General features: G+C 33.7%; 1 pseudogene; it reads left to right on the forward strand.

Annotated features, from left to right (window-relative positions):
- Nucleotides 1-9,665: 9,665 nt before the first annotated feature.
- On the forward strand, nt 9,666-10,109 carry LOC143859659 (secreted RxLR effector protein 161 pseudogene; annotated as a pseudogene).
- Nucleotides 10,110-10,313: the final 204 nt, after the last annotated feature.

Consider the following 10,313-nt stretch of genomic DNA (forward strand, 5'->3'; position numbering starts at 1 on the left):
AGATCTTTTCTCTGAAATCCGATAATTGTTCTCGGAGTTCCGAGAACACTATGAACTCAAAAAATTTAGCCGTTGCGGCTACAATGGTTAGTGGACTTTTTGACCCGAAAATTACCAGTTTGCCCCTGAAACGGTAATATTGAGTTGGGAACCTATATATATGTTGTATGGTTTCAAAACATTAAGGGAGAACATTTCTAACTCTAATTAAACCTAGAAACACACTTGCAATTATTTTTTGGGTTAATTTCTCTCACCAACCAAACTCATTGTGCCTTGATTTGTGAAAATCATTTGAGATTGGTTTAGGCTTAAACTTGTTTATTTTTTTAGAGAACATTGTGGAAGCTTCATTGTGCATTGTAACCTACTTAGAGGCAAAGCTATATTCTTCTTCAGAAAGCGCTTAGATCTCGGTGGTGTAGGAGAGACAAGAAAGGTGGAAGGGCATCCCGTGTTAATTCCCTTGGGTGAAGAGCTTAGTTCTCTGCCGTGTAGGAGAGACATTGTAAAGGTGGCAAGGGCATCCTCGTTTAATTCCCTTGGGTTGTAAAAGCCTCAAAGCCGGGCGTCGTGGAGATCTCAATAGTGGAAATCCTCAAGTGCGGCCTTGAGTAGAGTGGAGTAGGCCATTGGCCGAACCACTATAAATCCTTGTGTCACTTGTGTTGGTATTTCTCTATCTGTCTCACTCTCTCACTCTATTATTTGTGCTTGCATTTTTACATAGTTAGAATTGAGTGAGTAGTTAGCACTTTGGTTTTGATTCAATATTTGTACCTTGCTAATTAGGCTATTAATCACCTAATTAAGTTTGCTAATCAACAACAGTTTTGAACTTATATTAATTTGTAATATTATTTTTAAGTTTATCTATTTCAAACTTAATTAAACAAGGGATAAGACTTAGGTGAAATTTTAGGAAATTTTTTTTAAAAGGCAAAGGTTTTATAAACATCCTATTCACCCCCCTCCTCTAGGTTGCCAAACTGAGTTACTCCTCGGATTTCAATTGGTATCAGAGCTAGGGCTCTTGATTAAGATCCTAATCGGTTAAGAGTTAAACGATCTAATTTTTTGACAACTTTAAAAGATGGGATCTAAACTACCTATTTTGGATTGTTCGGAGTATGGATCATGGTTGATCCATATGCAGACATACTTAAAAGGTCTAGATAAAGATGTGGTAAAGATAATTGAAAACAAATTTGTTTTAAATGCTAAATCTAAATGATTAAATGAATATAATACAAAATTATCTTTGCTAAATACAAAAGTCCTAATTGCAATATGTTGTGCATTACCACCTAACATTTATGAAAAAGTATCCTCGTGCAAAAATGCTAAAAATATTTTAGACTCTATTGAAAATCTTCAAAATCAAAACATATGCTTAATGGGATTATCTAATGAAAACACCTTGGATAGTGCCGAATTCACATTTCAAGAACTATTTGAAAATGTCCAAGAATTACATAAGAAACTTGAGGATCAACTAGCCAAGAATTCAAACTTGAAAAATAATATTGCTAATATTAACAAGGAGCTTGGTTATTAGAAATAGATCATGCACATCAAAGTAAAAAAATTGATAATCTAGAACATATGAACCAACTCCTTAAAGAAGAAGAAAAGATAAGAACACCTTCATCTCATAACATAAATTATTTGAAAATGAAAGTTGAAGAGATGAGAATGAAGAATGAAAAGATTATGTTGGAAAATCATAATTTACAAGAGAATGCTAATGTTTGTCATCATAACTCCTCTTGTAAATCATCTTGTTCATCCCGTCCATTTACATACTCTTATGCTTTTTGTAATTATTGTGGTAAGATTGGACATTACAAATCTAAATGCAAATTTAGATTTGTAAATAGTTCTAAGTTTGTGTGGATTAGAAATGACTCATTATATCACACAAACCTAGTTGGGCCCAAGATGATTTGGGTTCCAAAACCCCCTACTTGAGGCATTTTATATGCTTAGTAGATTTAGGGGTATGAAGTTTAATTTGAATATCATTTGATAAATTTGATTGTATAGATACCATGTGCTTATTTTTGTTTTGATTCCATGTATCTATGTATGCTTGTGCTTAAATGATAAATCTCTTTTTAGAATTCAAAGTCTATGTGCTTAAACTTATTTGCAATAAGACTTTGACATGTTATATTATAATATCTATTGGAAAAGGTTCCCTAGATATCTCATGTTGATATCTAGCTTATGCTTGTGCTTAATGATCTCATCTTTTTAAAGAAGTAATTTATAGATACAATAGGCTTGTATTATTTGATTCTTATGTATCTATATGTACTAGTCTAAGTGCCCACATTTACAATCACTTCAAATCAATTGTGAACTTAGTACTCATCCACATGTAAAACCACAATAGAGAACTTAATGTGAAAGCATAAATTGTGCTTACAGGATATTCAACCACACCTCTTGCCCATGTGTTCAAATTGAATCTTCAAGAACATCCTTAAAATTTGAACCCATTTTGGTAGTTGCTAGGAGTTAGGTTAAATGATCACATCATTCTAGCGAAACCAAAAGAAAAGAAACTCATAGGTTTAAAGACTTGAACTTAAATGGAAATTTTTTACAATCAAATAATACTTGAGCAAAAAAATTGAGAAAATGCCAAAGTATCATTCTTTAGCCTCTATTTTTCGATAAACATGGCACTTGGTACATAATTATGTACTTAAAATATTTTAAAATATCATTTCTAGCAAAACTAAGATATTAGATGCTATGTCTAAGAAATCACTTCAAATTCCTTCTTAGACATCAGTTTGTGCCCTAGGTGAATAAACATGTGTATTACTTTGCACCAAGTTGGCTTATCAAACCCATTCTATCACATACTTAATGATTTTTATCAAATATAATAAGAATCATAGATGGGTTAAAAGTTAGTGTATTTCCAAAGAGCTTTAATTGGATAATCTCATGACTAAGATGAACCTTAATATATATAGGTATTTTATATGTATTCTATTCAAATAATCATGAAAGTTCATATTGGAATACATGCCTCCAAGGTGCTTTGCATCATTTGATATATATATATATATATATATATATATATATATATATATACACACACACACACATATATATCCTAAAATCCTTGGATCCTTCCCTGAATTCATAAAATGATATATATTATATAGGGAAGTTAAATAATGAATCTAGATTCAATGTATGACACTCATTTGAGTTAAATTCAAAATTTCATTGGAATCTAGTATCATATTTGGGCATTTACTCGCTTGAGTAAAATTAAAACTCATATAGTGGTTGCACACAATACATTGTGATGGGAACACATGTCTCTCATACATTTTGGTTTTCAATGGGCTATTCACTATGTGCTTAATGCCTTATCTTTACATATGTGGTATATGGATGTAGGAAGTAGATGTTTGGACTTTGTACTTCATTTGTCATGTTCACCTTGTCCAAACATGATTGACTATCCATGAAGGCTTTGATATGGATCATATCTTTCTCATGAGGTATACTCTCACCTTCATGAATCATGGATGTTTCTCTAAGACATGATATTTTATTGATCATTCTTACTATATCTTAGTCCTATAGAATTAAACTCAAATTGGTTTATATATACTCTATAGTTATCACCCCTTGTTTGGTAATACCTACACGTATGAGATGTTAAAACATTTATCTTAAAAGTCACTCAATTGGTACTCTTAGCCTTCTTAGTTCTAAGAGGGGACGGTACATTCACCTATACATAATAATTTGGCCTTGCGCCAACATCTCAAACATGAATCGGTATACATTTATATGTGATCTCCCTAGCTAGTTATGTATGTTACATACTAAGGGAAGTAAAGCTTGAATTTGAAAAATATGATATACATTTAGGGAGAGCATGAGCCAAAGATTGAAAATCTTTTTTGCTATGCTTGTTTATCATGTAGAGCTAGATTATGGCTATAATTTTATTCATGATAAACCGACACATAGAGAGTAGAATGTCATTGTAGCCCAAGGGTTGATATAAAATTGTTCATTTAAAGATCCCTTTGAGTCTATGTGAGGACAACCCATTGAATTCATGCATTGTATGATCCTTTTTCAAAGGGGGAGCTTGAAAGTTATTCTTGTCTTTTATGTCTTATCATATGATTCTAAATGTATATATCATTCCTCATATGATAAGTACACTCATTTGGAGCATGATTGCTCCGTATAGGTTGTTCGGGCTTGTCTTGTGCTTTTATGTGTGTTTTATAGTTTAAGACAAGAAGCCCATAGCCTTGGTCTTAGTGACATATCCTTTTAGGCTTGTGACTTATCTTGGATGATCAAATATATTATCATTTCTCTAAGAATAAGTGGTAGTGGTCAAGTATTCAAATTGTCATATCTTTAGCCTATTGTATAAATGTCATGCCTTGATTCATAGGTTCATCTAAGGCCAATGACAAATACAAAGGGCGAGAGCTAATTCTTTCTATTTCTATGTTTATATGGATTATTGTAAGATGCTTACACTATACATTCAAATATTTCCCCATTAAGTGTGCAAAAATTTGGATATCTAAAAAAATGAGAGCTTAAATGATCTACCTTTATAAACAAAAGCTAAAACTTGCATATATTTCTAGATCTACATTCAAAGGAGAAATCTATACTTGCTAATCTTAATCTCTATGAATTTAAGTGCTTATCATGTGTATTTCCACTTGGATATCCATATATCCATGATAGAGCTTACTGTCATGCCATGTATCCTAATAGTTTATTTCTATGCATAACAATTTGAGAATATTTTTAACTTGAAAAATAAATATTCTTGCTTATCATGATGATTCTATAACTATACAACACCTCATGATAAGATTCTAATAGGAATTTCAAAAAAATGGGGCTTATCATGCTAAACTTTAAACTTGCTTGTTGTTATTTTCATGATAAGTAAAATATAAGCTTTAACTTGCTAATCTATTATTGCATTACGGGTCATAGGGTAGTTTAATATTAGTTTTATTCATATACTATGATATACCCTAAAAATTTGTTCTAAAATTAGAATGTCTCTTTGTTTTTTCAACATAGGCTTGATTTGTATTAGTTTATTCCTTTCCTATGTTGATTATCTCTCATCATGCCATATATAATTGAATTCATTGGTTAATCTTGATAAGAAGCTAGGGAGAGCATCATATTCACATTGAATATCCTTGATGCTTTAAGTAATTTTGCTTAAATGCTTAATCCTTCCTTTTTGCTTATGCCAAAAGGGGAAGAATTTGTATAATTGATTAGATCCATTATCATATGCATTCTTGTATTATAACTTGTTAAATATAACTCATACATATGTTGAGAGGGAGTAGTAATGATTAACTTGTCTATCTAATCCTCATAAGAGGTTCCTCCCAACTATCTAATCAATTTGATTTGTCATCATTAAAAAGGGGGAGATTGTAAGCCCAAGGGTTCCCCATGGGTTCATTCAATCACCTTGTTTTGATGATTAACAAACGCAAATTGATTAGTCGTTTATGGACTAATCATTTGCCTTGAGTGTTGTGCTTTAGACAGGTCCTACACAAGTCAAATCATACTAGCACAAACCTTGTTGGCCTATGCTTGAAGATGTACCAACCAATGGACAAAGGAGGTAGAGCATACTTGGAAAAACCACACCTTGGAGGATCTACCAAGGAGAAGCTCAACAATCATCTCAAAGCATTGTACATACAGAGAAGATCATGAAGGCCAAAGCTGGAGGATCAAGAACCAATGCAAAAGACCAAAGAGCTTGAACCACAACTTGAAGATGTCAAGCATGAAAGCTCAACCATAGAAGATCCCAGCTCAAGAGAAGAAGTTAAGAGAGTGATAGAAAGGGTAGAATGTATTCCTATCTCTCTTGCATTTTCTCTTGTCAAGGCACATTGTTTAAACCCCTAAAACTAGTGAAAAATAATATTTTCCAAAGAGACAACAACACACCCTTAGAGCCTAATTGGATTAGTGAATGACTATGTGGTGTTCCATCATTATGGAATGCTCATGACATTCCATTTAACATGATAAAATTGAATTCCAAAAGTCCAAAATAAAACAGCACTAAAAATAGGAATAACCTGCTGTTCATAGGATTCTTAGAACTCCGAGCTCAGAACTCCGAGAAATTTTCTCAGAACTCCGAAAAATGGTCCAGGTAGTAAAATTTTGTACTCTGGCAATTTTCTTGGAACTCCGAGATCTTTTCTCAGAACTCCGAGAATTGTTCTCAGAACTCCGAGAACACTATGAACTCAAAAAGTAAGCCGTTGCGGCTATAACGGGTAGTGGACTTTTTGACCTAAAAATTACTAGTTTGCCTTTGAAACGGTATTATTGAGTTGGGAACCTATATATGTTGTATGGTTTCAAAACATTAAGGGAGAACATTTTCAACTCTAATTAAACCCTAGAAACAAACTTGCAACTATTTTTGGGTTAATTTCTCTCACCAACCAAACTCATTGTGCCTTGATTTGTGAAAATCATTTGAGATTGGTTTAGGCTTAAACTTATTTATTTTTTAGAGTACATTGTAAGAGCTTCATTGTGCATTGTAGCCTACTTAGAGGCAAAGCTATCTTCTTCTTCGGAAAGCGCTTACAGATGGCGGTGTAGGAGAGACAAGAAAGGGGAAGGGCATCCCGTGTTAATTCCCTTGGGTGAAGAGCTTAGTTCTTGGCCGTGTAGGAGAGACATTGTAAAGGTGGCAAGGGCATCCTCCTTTAATTCCCTTGGGTTGTAAAAGCCTTGGAGCCGGGCGTAATGGAGGTCTCAATAGTGGAAATCCTCAAGTGCGACCTTGAGTAGAGTGGAGTAGGCCGTTGGCCGAACCATTATAAATCCTTGTGTCACTTGTGTTAGTATTTCTCTATCTCTCTCACCCTCTCACTCTATTATTTTTGCTTGCATTTTTACATAGTTAGAATTGAGTGAGTAGTTAGCACTTTGGTTTTGATTCAATATTTGTACCTTGCTAACTACGCTATTAATCTTCTAATTAAGTTTGCTAATCAACACGAGTTTTGAACTTATATTAAATTGTAATATTATTTTTAAGTTCATCTATTTCAAACTTAATTAAACAAGGGATAAGACTTGGGTGAAATTTTAGGAAAAGTTTTTTAAAAGGCAAAGGTTTTATAAACATCTTATTCACCCCTCCTCTATGTTGCCAAACCGAGTCACTCATCGGATTTCAATACAAAAGGCAACTCTTATGGAACTAATCCAAAAGGACCCACCCAAAGAAATTTGGGTACCTAAGCCCGAGACTTGATTCTCTATTTTGTAGGTATGCTTGAGTAGCAACTCTACATTAGACAAATGGTACCTCGACAGTGGATGCTCAAGGCACATGGCGTTTTATCCCTCCAAATTCTCTACTCTCAACATGGAAAATCAAGGAACGGTGACATTTGGAGACAATGCCAAAGGTAAAATAATCGGTGAATGATTGATTAAATTTAAAGTTATTACAATTAGAAATGTTTGCTTGTTGATGGACTTAGACATAATTTACTTACTATAAGTCAACTATGTGACAATGGTAATGAATTAATTTTCAAGAATGATAAATGCATTGTTAGAACTTCATGCGATAACAAAACTAAATTTGTAACTACTAGAGATGGAAATGTCTACACTTTTATGCTTGAAGAACTCACATGTCAAAATGTTACTTGTCTTGCATCATTTGAAAATAATACATGGACATGTCATAGAAGACTAGGACATTCTAATAAGGAAATCATTGCTAGAATCTCTAGGAAGAATATTGTGGATGGTCTACTTAAACTCAATTATCTTAAAAATCATATGTGTAGAGCATGTCAACTTGGTAAACAAGTAAAAGACTCATTTCAACCTAAGAACATCATCTCTACATCTAGACCATTGCAAATACCTCACATGGACCTATTCGACCCTGTGAAGACATGTAGCTTTGGTGGAAAAAGATATGTTTTTGTTGTAGTAGATGATTACTCTAGGTTCACTTGGGTTCTATTTCTTGCTTCCAAGGATGAAACATTTAGAGCATTTTACAAATTGTGTAACAAGCTACAAAGAGATAGAGGGTGTCATATCAAACAAACTAGAAGTAATGATAGAACAAAATTTGAAAATCATCAATTTGAAGATTATTGTGTAGAATTAAGCATAGATCAGAACTTTTCAACCCCTAGAACCCCTCAACAAAATGGTGTGGTAGAAAGAAAGGATAGGGTCTTGCAAGAAATGGCTAGAACACTCTTCATGATAACAACATATCTTGACATTTTTGGGTAGAAGTTGTGAATACAACTTGCCATGTGATAAATAGAGTATTGATAAGACCCCACACTAGCAAAACACCATATGAGCTTTGGAAGGGAAGAAAGCCCAATATTAGCTACTTTAGGATTTTTGGATGAAGTGTTATATCCTGAACATTAAGGATAATCTTCGTAAATTTAATCCTAAAGAAGATGAAGGAATAGGGTATTCAACTAGAAGTAAGTCTTATAGAGTGTTCAATCAAAGAACCTTGACTGTAGAAGAAGCTATGAATGTCAAATTTGATGAACAAAATGAGGACAAGAGGGTGACAAACAACATAGATGATGAAGATGAAGTTCACCCTGTAACTTGTGAAAAGAACACCTTCATCTTGATTAACCCTTTAGAAAATCTTAGTATTGAAGGTGAGACAATTGAAGAGAGAGGGAATGAAGAAGAAGATCCAAAAGGCAAAAGAATCATTGCAAGCCACCCCTCTACTCAAATTATTGGTGAAGCATCACAAGGAGTTAAGACTATGTCTCATTTTAGAATTGTTTGTGGTCACCTAGCATTTATCTCACAAATTGAACCTAAGTCTATTTTAGAAGCAGAAAATGATGAGTCTTGGATAATTGTCATGCAAGAAGAGTTAAATCAATTTGAAATAAACAAAGTATGGCAATTGGTTCCTAGGCCAAAGGATCATCCTGTGATTGGAACTAGATGGGTTTATAGAAATAAGTTGGATGAAAATTGTGATATCCAAAGAAAAAAAGCCTGTTTAGTCGCCTAAGGTTACAACCAGGAAGAAGGGATTGATTATGATGAGACTTTTGCCCCAGTAGCCCAGTTGGAATCCATTAGAATGCTTCTTGCATATGCATGTTATAGAGGTTTCAAGTTATATCAAATGGATGTTAAGAGTGCATTTCCAAATGGATATATTTTGGAGGAGGTGTATGTTGAGCAACCTCCTGGATTTGAAGACTTCAAGTGCCCGGATCATGTCTTTAGATTGGACAAAACCAAGCTCCTAGAGTTTGGTATGAAAGGCTTAGTTTATTTTTATTAGACAAAGGATTTGAGATGGGAAGAGTCAATAAGACTTTATTTATCAAAAGAAATGGTGAAGATATACTCATAGTCTAAATCTATGTAGATGACATCATCTTTGGGTCAACTAATGTGAGTATGTGAGAATTCTCTAAATACATGCAAAATGAGTTTGAAATGACCATGATGGGAGGACTTAAATATTTTCTTGGTCTACAAATTCATCAATTGGCAAATGGAATCTTTATAAACCAAGAAAATATACAAAAGAACTGCTAAAAAAATTTGGAATGGAAAGCTCTCCTCCAAAGTCCACTCCTATGAGCACATCTTCAAAATTAGCAATAGATATCATTGGACCAAAGATTGATAAGAAAAAGTATAGGGGAATGATAGGGAGTCTTCTCTATCTGACTGCTAGTAGACCGGATATCATGTTTAGTGTTTACCTATGTGCTAGATTTCAGTCAGATTCAAGGGAATCTCATTTGCTCTCTGTGAAAAGGATATTCAAATATTTGAGAGGGACTTCTGGTCTAGGTCTATGGTATGAAAAGTCAAACTCTTTCGACCTAGTGGGATACTCCAATGCTGACTTTGCCGGATGTAGAATTGATAGGAAGAGTACTAGTGGCACTTGTCAGTTTCTCAGGAGATCCTTAGTGTCTTGGTTCAGCAAGAAACAGAACTCTGTTGCTCTGTCGACCACAGAAGCAGAGTACATTGCTGCATGAGCTTGTTGTGGATAAGTTTTGTGGATGAAGAACACCTTAGAAGATTATGACTTAAAGTTCAAATGTATTCCAATCCATTGTGATAATGCAAGTGTAATCAACCTAACTAAGAACCCAATTCAACATTCCCGAACTAAGCATATTGATATAAGACATCATTTCTTGAGAGATCATTCCCAAAAGGAAGATATCATCATGTCATAT

The sequence above is a fragment of the Tasmannia lanceolata genome, unplaced genomic scaffold, assembly GCF_043159265.1.
Source record: "Tasmannia lanceolata isolate RefF3 unplaced genomic scaffold, GAP_Taslan_0.1 ptg000035l, whole genome shotgun sequence".
Classification (NCBI taxonomy): domain Eukaryota; kingdom Viridiplantae; phylum Streptophyta; class Magnoliopsida; order Canellales; family Winteraceae; genus Tasmannia; species Tasmannia lanceolata.